The sequence below is a fragment of the Ranitomeya imitator genome, chromosome 4, assembly GCF_032444005.1.
Source record: "Ranitomeya imitator isolate aRanImi1 chromosome 4, aRanImi1.pri, whole genome shotgun sequence".
NCBI lineage: Eukaryota > Metazoa > Chordata > Amphibia > Anura > Dendrobatidae > Ranitomeya > Ranitomeya imitator.
In genome coordinates this window covers 167,771,262-167,786,111 of record NC_091285.1, presented here as the reverse complement: position 1 = coordinate 167,786,111, position 14,850 = coordinate 167,771,262, and positions in this window count along the sequence as shown.

The window sequence follows — 14,850 nt, the reverse complement described above, 5'->3', positions numbered from 1 at the left end:
CGTTCCAATGTGAATTTTGATCACTGTGATATAATCTATCACAGTGGTCAAAATAAAAAAACAGTAAATGACCCCCCCCATTTGTCCCCCATAGATAGGGACAATAATAAAATAAAGAATTTTTTTTTTTTTTCACTAAGGTTGGAGTTAGAACTAGGGTTAGGGTTAGGGTTAGGGGTAGGGTTAGGGGTAGGGTTAGGGTTAGGGTTAGGGTTAGGGGTAGGGTTAGGGGTAGGGGTAGGGGTAGGGTTAGGGGTAGGGTTAGGGGTAGGGGTAGGGGTAGGGTTAGGGTTAGGGTTAGGGTTTCGGTATGTGCACACGTATTCTGGTCCTCTGCGGATTTTTCTGCAGCGGATTTGATAAATCCGCAGTGCTAAACCGCTGCGGATTTATGGCAGATTTACCGCGGTTTTTCTGCGCATTTCACTGCGGTTTTACAACTGCGATTTTCTATTGGAGCAGTTGTAAAACCGCTGTGGAATCCGCAGAAAGAAGTGACATGCTGCAGAATGTAAACCGCTGCGTTTCCGTGCAGTTTTTCGGCAGCATGTGTACAGCGATTTTTGTTTCCCATAGGTTTACATTGAAATGTAAACTCATGGGAAACTGCTGCGGATCCGCAGCGTTTTCCAAAGCGTGTGCACATACCTTTAGAATTAGGCTATGTGCACACGGTGCGGATTTGGCTGCGGATCCGCAGCGGATTGGCCGCTGCGGATCCGCAGCAGTGTTCCATCAGGTTTACAGTACCATGTAAACCTATGGAAAACCAAATCCGCTGTGCCCATGGTGCGGAAAATACCGCACGGAAACGCTGCGTTGTATTTTCCGCAGCATGTCAATTCTTTGTGCGGATTCCGCAGCGTTTTACACCTATTCCTCAATAGGAATCCGCAGGTGAAATCCGCAGGTAAAACGCAGTGCCTTTTACCCGCGGATTTTTCAAAAATGGTGCGGAAAAATCTCACACGAATCCGCAACGTGGGTACATAGCCTTAGGGTTAGGGTTGGGTTGGAATTAGGGTTGTGGTTAGGGTTAGGGGTGTGTTGGGGTTAGGGTTGTGGTTAGGGGTGTGTTGCGGTTAGGGTTGTGGTTAGGGTTACGGCTACAGTTGGGATAAGGGTTAGGGGTGTGTTGGCGTAAGAATTGAGGGGTTTCCACTGTTTAGGCACATCAGGGGGTCTCCAAACGCAACATGGCGCCACCATTGATTCCAGCCAATCTTTTATTCAAAAAGTCAAATGGTGCTCCTTCCCTTCCGAGCCCCGACGTGTGCCCAAACAGTGGTTTACCCCCACATATGGGGTATCAGTGTACTCAGGACAAACTGGGCAACAATTACTGGGGTCCAATTTCTCCTGTTACCCTTGAGAAAATAAAAAATTGCTTGCTAAAACATCATTTTTGAGGAAAGTAAAATGATTTTTTATTTTCACGGCTCTGCGTTGTAAACGTCTGTGAAGCACTTGGGGGTTCAAAGTGCTCACCACATATCTAGATAAGTTCCTTGGGGGGTCTAGTTTCCAAAATGGGGTCACTTGTGGGGGGTTTCTACTGTTTAGGCACACCAGGGGCTCTGCAAACGCAACGTGACGCCCGCAGACCATTCCATCAAAGTCTGCATTTCAAAACGTCACTACTTGACTTCCGAGCCCCGACATGTGCCCAAACAGTGGTTTACCCCCACATATGGGGTATCAGCGTACTCAGGACAAACTGGGCAACAATTACTGGGGTCCAATTTCTCCTGTTACCCTTGAGAAAATAAAAAATTGCTTGCTAAAACATCATTTTTGAGGAAAGTAAAATGATTTTTTATTTTCACGGCTCTGCGTTGTAAACGTCTGTGAAGCACTTGGGGGTTCAAAGTGCTCACCACATATCTAGATAAGTTCCTTGGGGGGTCTAGTTTCCAAAATGGGGTCACTTGTGGGGGGTTTCTACTGTTTAGGCACACCAGGGGCTCTGCAAACGCAACGTGACGCCCGCAGACCATTCCATCAAAGTCTGCATTTCAAAACGTCACTACTTGACTTCCGAGCCCCGACATGTGCCCAAACAGTGGTTTACCCCCACATATGGGGTATCAGCGTACTCAGGACAAACTGGGCAACAATTACTGGGGTCCAATTTCTCCTGTTACCCTTGAGAAAATAAAAAATTGCTTGCTAAAACATCATTTTTGAGGAAAGAAAAATGATTTTTTATTTTCACGGCTCTGCGTTGTAAACGTCTGTGAAGCACTTGGGGGTTCAAAGTGCTCACCACATATCTAGATAAGTTCCTTGGGGGGTCTAGTTTCCAAAATGGGGTCACTTGTGGGGGGTTTCTACTGTTTAGGCACACCAGGGGCTCTGCAAACGCAACGTGACGCCCGCAGACCATTCCATCAAAGTCTGCATTTCAAAAGTCACTACTTCCCTTCTGAGCCCCGACGTGTGCCCAAACAGTGGTTTACCCCCACATATGGGGTATCAGCGTACTCAGGAGAAACTGGACAACAACTTTTGGGGTCCAATTTCTCCTGTAACCCTTGGGAAAATAAAAAATTCTGGGCTAAAAAATTATTTTTGAGGAAAGAAAACGTATTTATTATTTTCACTGCTCTGTGTTATAAACTTCTGTGAAGCACTTGGGGGTTCAAAGTGCTCACCTCACATCTAGATAAGTTCCTTTCGGGGTCTAGTTTCTAAAATGGGGTCACTTGTGGGGGGTTTCTACTGTTTAGCCACATCAGGGGCTCTGCAAACGCAACGTAACGCCCGCAGAGCATTCCATCAAAGTCTGCATTTCAAAATGTCACTACTTGACTTTCGAGCCCCGACATGTGCCCAAACTGTGGTTTACCCCCACATATGGGGTATCAGCGTACTCAGGAGAAACTGTACAACAACTTTTGGGGTCAAATTTCTCCTGTTACCCTTGGGAAAATAATAAATTGCAGGCTAAAAGATCATTTTAGAGAAAATAAAATTTTTATTTTATTTTCATGGCTCTGCGTTATAAACTTCTGTGAAGCACTTGGAAGTTCAAAGTCCTCACCACACATCTAGATTAGTTCCTTTGGGGGTCTAGTTTCCAAAATGGGGTCATATGTGGGGGATCTCCAATGTTTAGGCACACAGGGGCTCTCCAAACGTGACATGGTGTCCGCTAATGATTGGAGCTAATTTTCCATTTAAAAAGCCAATTGGCGTGCCTTCCCTTCCGAGCCCTGCCGTGCGCCCAAACAGTGGTTTACCCCCACATATGGGGTATCAGCGTACTCAGGACAAACTGGACAACAACATTTGCGGTCCAATTTCTCCTATTACCCTTGGCAAAATAGGAAATTCCAGGCTAAAAATCATTTTTGAGGAAAGAAAAATTATTTTTTATTTTCATGGCTCTGCATTATAAACTTCTGTGAAGCACCTGGGGGTTTAAAGTGCTCAATATGCATCTAGATAAGTTCCTTGGGGGGTCTAGTTTCCAAAATGGGGTCACCTGTGGGGGAGCTCCAATGCATAGGCACACAGGGGCTCTCTAAACGCGACATGGTGTCCGCTAACAATTGGAGCTAATTTTCCATTCAAAAAGTCAAATGGTGCGCCTTCCCTTCCGAGCCCTGCCGTGTGCCCAAACAGTGGTTTACCCCCACATATGAGGTATCGGCGTACTCGGGAGAAATTGCCCAACAAATTTTAGGATTCATTTTATCCTATTGCCCATGTGAAAATGAAAAACTGAGGCGAAAAGAATTTTTTTGTGAAAAAAAAAAGTACTTTTTCATTTTTACAGATCAATTTGTGAAGCACCTGAGGGTTTAAAGTGCTCAATATGCATCTAGATAAGTTCCTTGGGGGGTCTAGTTTCCAAAATGGGGTCATTTGTGGGGGAGCTCCAATGTTTAGGCACACGGGGGCTCTCCAAACACGACATGGTGTCCGCTAACGATGGAGATAATTTTTCATTCAAAGAGTCAAATGGCGCTCCTTCCCTTCCGAACCTTACCATGTGCCCAAACAGTGGTTTACCTCCACATGTGAGGTATCGGTGTACTCATGAGAAATTGCCCAACAAATTTTAGGATCCATTTTATCCTGTTGCCCATGTGAAAATGAAAAAAATTGAGGCTAAAAGAATTTTTTTGTGAAAAAAAAGTACTTTTTCATTTTTACGGATCAATTTGTGAAGCCCCCGGGGGTTCAAAGTTCTCACTATGCATCTAGATAAGTTCCTTGGGGCGTCTAGTTTCCAAAATGGGGTCACGTGTGGGGGAGCTCCAATTTTTAGGCACACGGGGGCTCTCCAAACGTGACATGGTGTCCGCTAAAGAGTGGAGCCAATTTTTCATTCAAAAAGTCAAATGGCGCTCCTTCCCTTCCAAGCCCTGCCGTGCGCCCAAACATTGGTTTACCCCCACATATGAGGTATCAGCGTACTCAGGACAAATTGGACAACAACTTTCGTGGTTCAGTTTCTCCTTGTACCATTGGGAAAATAAAAAAAATGTTGCTAAAAGATAATTTTTGTGACTAAAAAGTTAAATGTTCATTTTTTCCTTCCATGTTGCTTCTGCTGCTGTGAAGCACCTGAAGGGTTAAAAAACTTCTGGAATGTGGGTTTGAGTACCTTGAGGGGTGCATTTTTTAGAATGGTGTCACTTTTGGGTATTTTCATCCATATAGACCCCTCAAACTGACTTCAAATGTGAGGTGGTCCCTAAAAAAAATGGTTTTGTAAATTTCGTTGTAAAAATGAGAAATCGCTGGTCAAATTTTAACTCTTATAACTTCCTAGCAAAAAAAAATGTTGTTTCCAAAATTGTGCTGGTGTAAAGTATACATGTGGGAAATGTTATTTATTAACTATTTTGTGTCACATAACTCTCTGGTTTAACAGAATAAAAATTCAAAATGTGAAAATTGCGAAATTTTCAAAATTTTCGCCAAATTTCCGTTTTTATCACAAATAAACGCAGAATTTATTGACCTAAATTTACCACTAACATGAAGCCCAATATGTCACGAAAAAACAATCTCAGAACCGCTAGGATCCGTTGAAGCGTTCCTGAGTTATTACCTCATAAAGGGACACTGGTCAGAATTGCAAAAAACGGCCAGGTCATTAAGGTCAAAATAGGCTGGGTCATGAAGGGGTTAAGACATTTGATAAGTAATTCACAGTAGTCCACAGGCAAGAGCTTTTCAGAGGAAAGCTAGGTGTCGCCCGGGCAAGGTGGGGCAAAAGAATTAGAAATCCAGTTGTGGTTCATTTTAATGAATGTTAGATCATCAACATTTTGTGTAGCCAGACGAGTCCTTTTTTCAGTTAATATTGAACCAGCAGCACTGAATACTCTTTCAGATAGGACACTAGCAGCCGGGCAAGCAAGCTCCTGCAATGCATATTCTGCCAATTCTGGCCAGGTGTCTAATTTGGATGCCCAGTAATCAAATGGGAATGACGGTTGAGGGAGAACATCGATAAGGGATGAAAAATAGTTTGTAACCATACTGGACAAATGTTGTCTCCTGTCACTTTGAATTGATGCAGCAGTACCTGTCCTGTCTGCGGTCATAGCAAAATCACTCCACAACCTGGTCAGAAAACCCCTCTGTCCAACGCCACTTCTGATGTGTGCACCCCTAGCACTCCTGGTCTGCTGGCCCCTGGAGCTCGTGTGAGAACGATCACGGGCGCTGTGTGCTGGGAATGCCTGAAGCAAACGGTCAACAAGAGTTAATTGTTTTGTTGCTAATATTAGTTCCAAGTTCTCATGTGGCATAATATTTTGCAATTTGCCTTTATAGCGAGGATCAAGGAGGCAGGCCAAGCAGTAATCGTCATCGTTCATCATTTTTGTAATGCGTGTGTCCCTTTTGAGGATACGCAAGGCATAATCCGCCATGTGGGCCAAAGTTCCAGTTGTCAAATCTGCGGTTGTGCTTGGTTGAGGGGCAGTTGCAGGCAAATCCACGTCACTTGTGTCCCTCAAAAAACCAGAACCCGGCCTTGCCACGCCACCAATTTCCAGTGCCCCCGGGAAAGCTTCCTCATTAAAAATATACTCATCCCCATCATCCTCCTCGTCCTCCACCTCCTCTTCGCCCGCTACCTCGTCCTGTACACTGCCCTGACCAGACAATGGCTGACTGTCATCAAGGCTTTCCTCTTCCTCTGGTGCAGACGCCTGATCCTTAATGTGCGTCAAACATTGCATCAGCAGACGCATTAGTGGGTTGCTCATGCTTGTTATGGCATTGTCTGCACTAACCAGCCATGTGCATTCCTCAAAACACTGAAGGACTTGACACATGTCTTGTATCTTCGACCACTGCACACCCGACAACTCCATGTCTGCCATCCTACTGCCTGCCCGTGTATGTGTATCCTCCCACAAAAACATAACAGCCCGCCTCTGTTCGCACAGTCTCTGAAGCATGTGCAGTGTTGAGTTCCACCTTGTTGCAACGTCTATGATTAGGCGATGCTGGGGAAGGTTCAAAGACCGCTGATAGGTCTGCATACGGCTGGAGTGTACAGGCGAACGGCGGATATGTGTGCAAAGTCCACGCACTTTGAGGAGCAGGTCTGAGAAACCAGGATAAGTTTTCAATAAGCACAGCACCACCAGGTTTAAGGTGTGATCCAGGCAAGGAATGTGTTTCAGTTGGGAAAGGGAGATGGCAGCCATGAAATTCCTTCCATTATCACTCACTACCTTGCCTGCCTCAAGATCTACTGTGCCCAGCCACGACTGCGTTTCTTGCTGCAAGAACTCGGACAGAACTTCCGCGGTGTGTCTGTTGTCGCCCAAACACTTCATAGCCAATACAGCCTGCTGACGCTTGCCAGTAGCTGCCCCATAATGGGACAACAGGTGTGCAACAGTGACAGCTGACGATGGAGTGGTTTCACGACTGTGGTCTGTGGAAGAGCTCTCGCTTCTGCAGGAGGACGAGGAGGAGGAGGAGGAGGGGGTGCGAACGCCTACAGCCAACTGTTTCCTAGACCTTGGGCTAGGCACAACTGTCCCGAAATTGATGTCCCCTGTGGACCCTGCATCCACCACATTCACCCAGTGTGCCGTGATGGACACGTAACGTCCCTGGCCATGCCTACTGGTCCATGCATCTGTAGTCAGGTGCACCTTTGTACTCACAGATTGCCTGAGTGCATGGACGATGCGCTGTTTAACATGCCGGTGCAGGGCTGGGATGGCTTTTCTGGAAAAAAAGTGTCGACTGGGTAGCTCGTAGCGTGGTTCAGCGTACTCCATCAGGGCTTTGAAAGCTTCGCTTTCAACTAACCGGTAGGGCATCATGTCTAACGAGATTAGTCTAGCTATGTGGGCGTTCAAACCCTGTGTACGCGGATGCGAGGATAAGTACTTCCTTTTTCTAACTAGAGTCTCATGTAGGGTGAGCTGGACTGGAGAGCTGGAGATCATGTAACTAGCGGGTTTGCCGGTGGACACGGCAGACTGAGAGACGGTTGGAGACGGTATTGTTTCCGCCGGTGCCCTAGGTGCAGTATTACCTCCAACGAAACTGGTGATTCCCTGACCCTGACTGCTTTGGGCTGGCAAAGAAACCTGCACAGATACTGCCGGTGGTGAAGAAAATGGTGGCCTTACAGTGACGGAAGGGATGTTGCGTTGCTGAGTAGCTTCATTGGCCGAGTGTGCTACAACCTTAAGGGACGTTTGGTAGTTAGTCCAGGCTTGCAAATGCATGGTGGTTAAATGTCTATGCATGCAACTTGTATTGAGACTTTTTAGATTCTGACCTCTGCTTAAGCTAGTTGAACATTTTTGACAGATGACTTTGCGCTGATCAATTGGATGTTGTTTAAAAAAATGCCAGACTGCACTCTTCCTAGCATCGGATCCCTTTTCAGGAATTGCTGACTGAGCTTTAACCGGATGGACACGCTGTCCTCCAACATTTTTTTGCTTAGCCACGCGTTTTGGGCAAGATACGGGCCCGGCAGATGGAACCTGTTGCGATGTTGATGCCTGCTGCGGCCCCTCCTCCTCCGCTTCAGAACTACTGCCGCCTGCACCCTGTTCCCCCAATGGCTGCCAATCGGGGTCGACAACTGGGTCATCTATAACCTCCTCTTCTAGCTCGTGTGCAACTTCGTCTGTGTCACCGTGTAGGTCGGCGGTATAGCGTTCGTGACGGGGCAACATAGTCTCATCAGGGTCTGATTCTGGATCAGTACCCTGAGAGGGCAATGTTGTGGTCTGAGTCAAAGGACCAGCATAGTAGTCGGGCTGTGGCTGTGCATCAGTGCACTCCATGTCAGAATCTACTTGTAATGGGCATGGCCTGTTAACTGTTTCACTTTCTAAGCCAGGAACGGTATGTGTAAAGAGCTCCATGGAGTAACCCGTTGTGTCGCCTGCTGCATCCTTCTCTCTTGTTGTTGTTTTTGCTGAAGAGGACAAGGAAGCGACTTGTCCCTGACCGTGAACATCCACTAACGACGCGCTGCTTTTAGATTTGCCAGTTTCAGAAGAGGAGGCAAAAGAGCTAGAGGCTGAGTCAGCAAGGTAAGCCAAAACTTGCTGTTGCTGCTCCGGCTTTAAAAGCGGTTTTCCAACTCCCAGAAAAGGGAGTGTTCGAGGCCTTGTGTAGCCAGATGACGAACCTGGCTCCACAGCTCCAGACTTAGGTGGAATAATTTTTTTCCCACGACCACCTGATGCTCCACTACCATCATTACCAGCTGACAATGAACGCCCACGGCCACGACCTCTTCCACCAGACTTACTCATTGTTTTACAAACTTAACCAAAGTAACTTTATTTGTTGCTGTCAGACAACTTACACGGTGAGCTATAACTTCAGTATGATTTCGATATCGCTTTACAGGTTGGTGAAACCGCAAGGAAAATCAGGCACAATGTTACACACTCTGTTTTCTGTGCCACACACGCAGGACTGTCACTCAAGCAAAAATGTCAATATTAATCTCCCACTTTTTTTTTTTTTTTTTTAAGGAGACTTTAGAAAAAAAATTAAATAAAATGATTTATTCAGGAAGAATTTAGAAGCCAAATAAAATAAAATGATTTTTCAGGGACAATTTAGAAACCAAATAAAAAAAAAATATAGGCTTTCTATGGCCCACTGAGTGAGAGATGGCACCCACAGGAGTCAGGAGTGGCACACAAGCCCAGAGGCCAATATTTTTCTCCCACTGATTGATGTGATTTTTTTTCAGGTAGATTTTAGAACCCAAACAAGCAAAAAAAAAAAATATAGGCTTTCTATGGCCCACTGAGTGAGAGATGGCACCCACAGGAGTCAGGAGTGGCACACAAGCCCAGAGGCCAATATTTTTCTCCCACTGATTGATGTGATTTTTTTCAGGTAGATTTTAGAACCCAAATCAAGCAAAAAAAAAATATAGGCTTTCTATGGCCCACTGAGTGAGAGATGGCACCCACAGGAGTCAGGAGTGGCACACAAGCCCAGAGGCCAATATTTTTCTCCCACTGATTGATGTGATTTTTTTTCAGGTAGATTTTAGAACCCAAATCAAGCAAAAAAAAAAAATATAGGCTTTCTATGGCCCACTGAGTGAGAGATGGCACCCACAGGAGTCAGGAGTGGCACACAAGCCCAGAGGCCAATATTTTTCTCCCACTGATTGATGTGATTTTTTTCAGGTAGATTTTAGAACCCAAATCAAGCAAAAAAAAAAAATATAGGCTTTCTATGGCCCACTGAGTGAGAGATGGCACCCACAGGAGTCAGGAGTGGCACACAAGCCCAGAGGCCAATATTTTTCTCCCAATGATTGATGTGATTTTTTCAGGTAGATTTTAGTACCCAAATCAAGCAAAAAAAAAAAAATAGGCTTTCTATGGCCCACTGAGTGAGAGATGGCATACACAGGTATGGCACTCTAGCAGAAATGCCAATCTTAATCTCCCACAAAAAAAAAAAAGGGACTGTCCCACAATTACTATCTCCCTGCAGTAATCTCAGCCAGGTATGGCAGGCAGCAATAAGGAGTGGACTGATGCACAAATTAAATAAAAAGTGTGGACAAACAAAAAAGATAGCTGTGCAGAAAGGAAGGAACAAGAGGATTTTTGCTTTGAAAAAAGCAGTTGGTTTGCACAGCGGCGTACACACAGCAATGCAGCTATCAGGGAGCCTTCTAGGGCAGCCCAATGAGCTACAGCGCTGAGGAAAAAAAAAATGTAGCCTCCACTGTCCCTGCAAACCAAAGGTGGTGTTGGACAGTGGAAATCGCTACAGCACAAGCGGTTTTGTGGTTAATGGACCCTGCCTAACGCTATCCCTGCTTCTGAAGAAGCGGCAGCAACCTCTCCCTAAGCTCAGATCAGCAGCAGTAAGATGGCGGTCGGCGGGAACGCCCCTTTATAGCCCCTGTGACGCCGCAGACAGCAAACCAATCACTGCAATGCCCTTCTCTAAGATGGTGGGGACCAGGACCTATGTCATCACGCTGCCCACACTCTGCGTTCACCTTCATTGGCTGAGAAATGGCGCTTTTCGCGTCATTGAAACGCGACTTTGGCGCGAAAGTCGCGTACCGCATGGCCGACCCCGCACAGGGGTCGGGTCGGATTTCATGAAACTTGACTTTGCCAAAAGTCGGCGACTTTTGAAAATGAACGACCCGTTTCGCTCAACCCTAGTTGCAGCGTCATCTATCTGCCTTAGAAGTAGAGTTTCCGTGATTTCTGTTTTACTTGGGGGTTTGTAACAGACCCCAATGAGAATTTTGTTACTATTTTTTCCTCCATGTATTTCGAACCATATGGACTCGACATCCTCATTCCCTTTGCTAATATCCTCCCTTAAAGTGGACATTAGACAAGACTTCACATAAAGACAAACCCCTCCCCCTCCGATTTTTATGATCGTTTCTAAACAGACTGTAACCCTGTAAGTTAACTGCCCAGTCATAGCGTTCATCTAACCATGTCTCGGTTATTCCCACTCTGTCATAGTTACCTGTAGATATTTCTGCTTCTGGTTCTTCCATCTTGTTTGTCAGGCTTCTTGCATTTGCTAGCATGCGGTTTAGAGGATTTTGTTTTGTTCCAATCTCTTCCTTGTAGATTGTTTTAGCAATTTTCTTACCTCCCTTCTGAGTATGTTGTCTTGGGTCTTTTTCGCTGCACCTCATATCCTTCATCAGTATATTTTCTGGCTTCATGTTCGAGTCTAATGTTTTTCTTCCCATCCCCTCTTCTTCTAGCTTAACACCCTCCTGATGAGTGTAGCGAGTCTTCTGGCGAATGTGAGTTTCCCAGGTTTGTTGAGGTGTAATCCGTCTCTGGCGAGGAGTCCGTCGTACAGGAAATTCACACCGTGGTCCAGGAATCCGAATCGTTGTTGTCTGCACCATTGTCTTCCAGTCCAGTTGTTCACATCAAGGATCCTGTTCCATCTCCTGGTGCCATGCCCGTCTACTGGAAGGATAGAAGAAAAAACTACCTGTGCATCCAGTTCCTTTACTTTCTTCCCCAACTCTTCAAAGTCCTTTCAGATTGTCGGTAGGTCCTTCCTTGCCGTGTCATTGGTGCCAACATGTATCATAAGAAATTAGTGGATATCCTTGGAACTGATAAGCTTTGCTGTCCTATCGGTCACATCCTTGATCTTCGCACATGGGAGGCAGCATACTTCTCTTGTGGTTATGTCTGTTCTGTAGATGGCTGCTTCTGTGCCTCTCAGTAGTGAGTAGTTTTCTTTTTAATTATTTATTTAGAGTACAGGCAAAGGCTGATGAATACTCACATCAGCTGCGCCTTCTCTCGCTGTTATTAGCGGCAGCAGGCATAGGCTGATGGGAGTAGTAGTCTTATCAGCAGATGTCAGTGATCACAGGTAAACTTTTTTCCTCTGATCACAGCTGCAGGCTCACGCTGTCATTTGACAGTGTGGGAACCGTGGCTGTCTGACCATCGGTAATGATTTTACCACTGATCAGAGGCAGTGTTTTCCACACTGTCATGCACAGCGTTTCAAACACTGAATGTTCAGGCCCCTCATTCAAGTGAATGGGGTCCGGGTTCAGGTACTGTTCCAGTACCCAAACCAAACTTTTGTTTAACTGTTCGGCTGAACATCCAGGGATCCGCCAATCTCTAATAGAGATGAATGTTTTTTCAATGTTTGGCATTGGACTTGGTAATGTAAGACTTGCATTCAGCTGTTCAACCATGCAGATTCATGCCATAAAACTCCTAATGCACAGTGTGTATCCTAATATTTAAGCCACAGATTGTAACACTGCATTTATGCATTTATTGAAGCTGCAGAGCATTGGTGACTATCATGCATTATGCGCCTCAGCACTCAATGACCCTTCTTTGTGACTTCTTGTGGTCTGCCATTATCATGATTAAGTTCTTATGGTTCCTAAATGTTTCCTCTTTTTGGTAATACCACTCACTGTTGGTGGAATATTTAGGAGGGAAGAAATTTCATGAACACAGTTGTTACAACACTGGTATCCTACTACAGTACTACACTGGAATCAAGTGAGCTCTTTAACAAGATCCAGTCTTTACTAAATGTACCTAGAGGCAGACTGCAAGGATAGGTCCTAGATTTAATACACCTGTGACAATGGGAAGGAATAAAAAAGCTGAATACTTTTTTCCATATTGTGTATGTTTTTTTATAAGCTTTATATTACAATTTATTTTTTTATCTTTATTTCATCAAATTTGAGCATATTGTGTATTTTTTTTTGCTTTTCAAAAAAATTATGTTTTTAATAAAAAAAATATCCATTTCATAAAAACAAGAAGATTGTACCATTTATCATTTTATTGACAATGAACCAAATTTAAAAAAATGTAGTTCGTTGCTCAGTGTGTCTGCACAATTGACCTTTTGCAACGTTACTAAATGCCCCCATGGGAGTGAATGTGTTCATTTGGCAGTCTTGAACTTACTAATTTGTTCAAATTGTTCTCTGGAGCAAATGAAAAGATAATTACATGTTATGGTAGAAAGAAGTGAAATATCCAGTCAGTTCAATATATGACATTCATATAAACTTTAGCAATAAGTTTAATTCATTCGAAATAAATGATACATTGTCCAGTTACTGCTAGGACAGTGGACATTATCCCATGTTTTAGTGATCTAAGGATGTGTTGTGGCATTTTCATTTTTTTTTTTGCAGTGTTTTGTGCCCCTGAAGAATTGAAGAATTGACTTTCTAGTTAGCACATTATTGCAGCATACACATTATTTCTCTTGTTTGGTAATGCTGTTTAATACCTTTAGGATTCAGAAAACTAATTTTACATTAGATAGTAGAGAGGAGTGGATCAAATGAAATTAGAATTCACTAGCTTTGCAAAATTCTATTCCACAACTCGATTTGTAGTGAATAAATTTGCTCAATACTGTTAGGCCACGTGCTCACGTTGAATATTTGATGAGTTTCTTATATCAATATTTGTAAGCCAAAACCAGGAGTGGAACAATCAGAAGAAAAGTATAATAGAATCACATCACCACTTTAAAAATTTTTTACCCACTCCTGGTTTTGGCTTACAAATTATAAGGTAAAACAACTCACCAAATATGGTATGTGAGCACATAGCCTAAAGAATTTACTTGCATTGAGGAGAATTACATATGGCTACGTTCTCACAATGAGCTTTTGGTGAGCTTTTCAGATTTTCTGCACCCTTAAGCAAAATAGGTTACTTTATTTTTTTCAAAAATACGCATCTTAAAAAACTCACCAAAAGCTCACCATGGGAACATAGCCTAACACTCTGAAGTCTCTTAGAAGTGAATTGAATTCATTTTGAGCTATTTATCCCCTGCACCCAGTAGCCTATTTTTACCTTCATGACCAGTCCGATTTTTTCAATATTGACCAGCATCACTTTATAAGGGAACAACTCTGGAGCGCTGACTGATTCTGACACTGTTTTTGTGAGTCATATCATACTTCGTGAAAGTGGTAAAATATGTTTGATATGACTTGCGTTTTGTAAAAAAAAAAAAAAATAGGAAATTTGGCAAAAATGTGGAAAATTTTGCAAATTTCAAACTTTTAATTTTAATGCCCTTAAATCACAAAGTTGTCACACAAAATAGTTAATACTTAACATTTTCCACATGTCTACTTTACATCAGCACAATTTTTGAAACATAGCTTTTTTTTGTTAGGAAGCCATAAAGGTTAAAATTTGAACAGTGATTTCTCATTTTTCCAACAAAATGTACAGAAGTATTTTTTTAGGGACCCAAACACATTTTAAGTTGCTTTGAGGGGTCTATATGACAGTAAATACCCAACACTGACAACATTCTAAAAACTGCACCCGTCAAGGTGCTCAAAACCACATTCAAAAAGTTTACTAACCCTTCACGTGCTTCACAGGAACTGAGGAAATATATAGAGAAAAAATGAACATTTAACTTTTTTTCTCACAAAAAATTAAATTTAGACGCTTTTTTTTATTTTCACAAGGGAAACAGGAGAAAATTTACCACAATAATTGTTCTGCAATTACTCCTGAGCACACTTATGCTCCATAGTTGGGGGAAAATTATTATTTGGGTGCATGGCAGGGCTCAGAAGGGAAGGAGCGACATTTGACTTTTTAAATGGAAAATTTTCTGGAATCATTAGTGGACGACATGACGCTTTTGGAAAGTGCCTGATTTGCCTAAAGAGTGGAAACCCCCCCAAGTGACCCCATTTTGGAAAATAGACCCCTCAAAGACCTTATCTAGAGGTGTGGTGAGCACCTTGAACCCACAGATGCTTCACAGAAGTTTATAACGTTGAGCCGTGAAAACAAAAAATCACATTTTTCTCACAAACATGTTATTTTA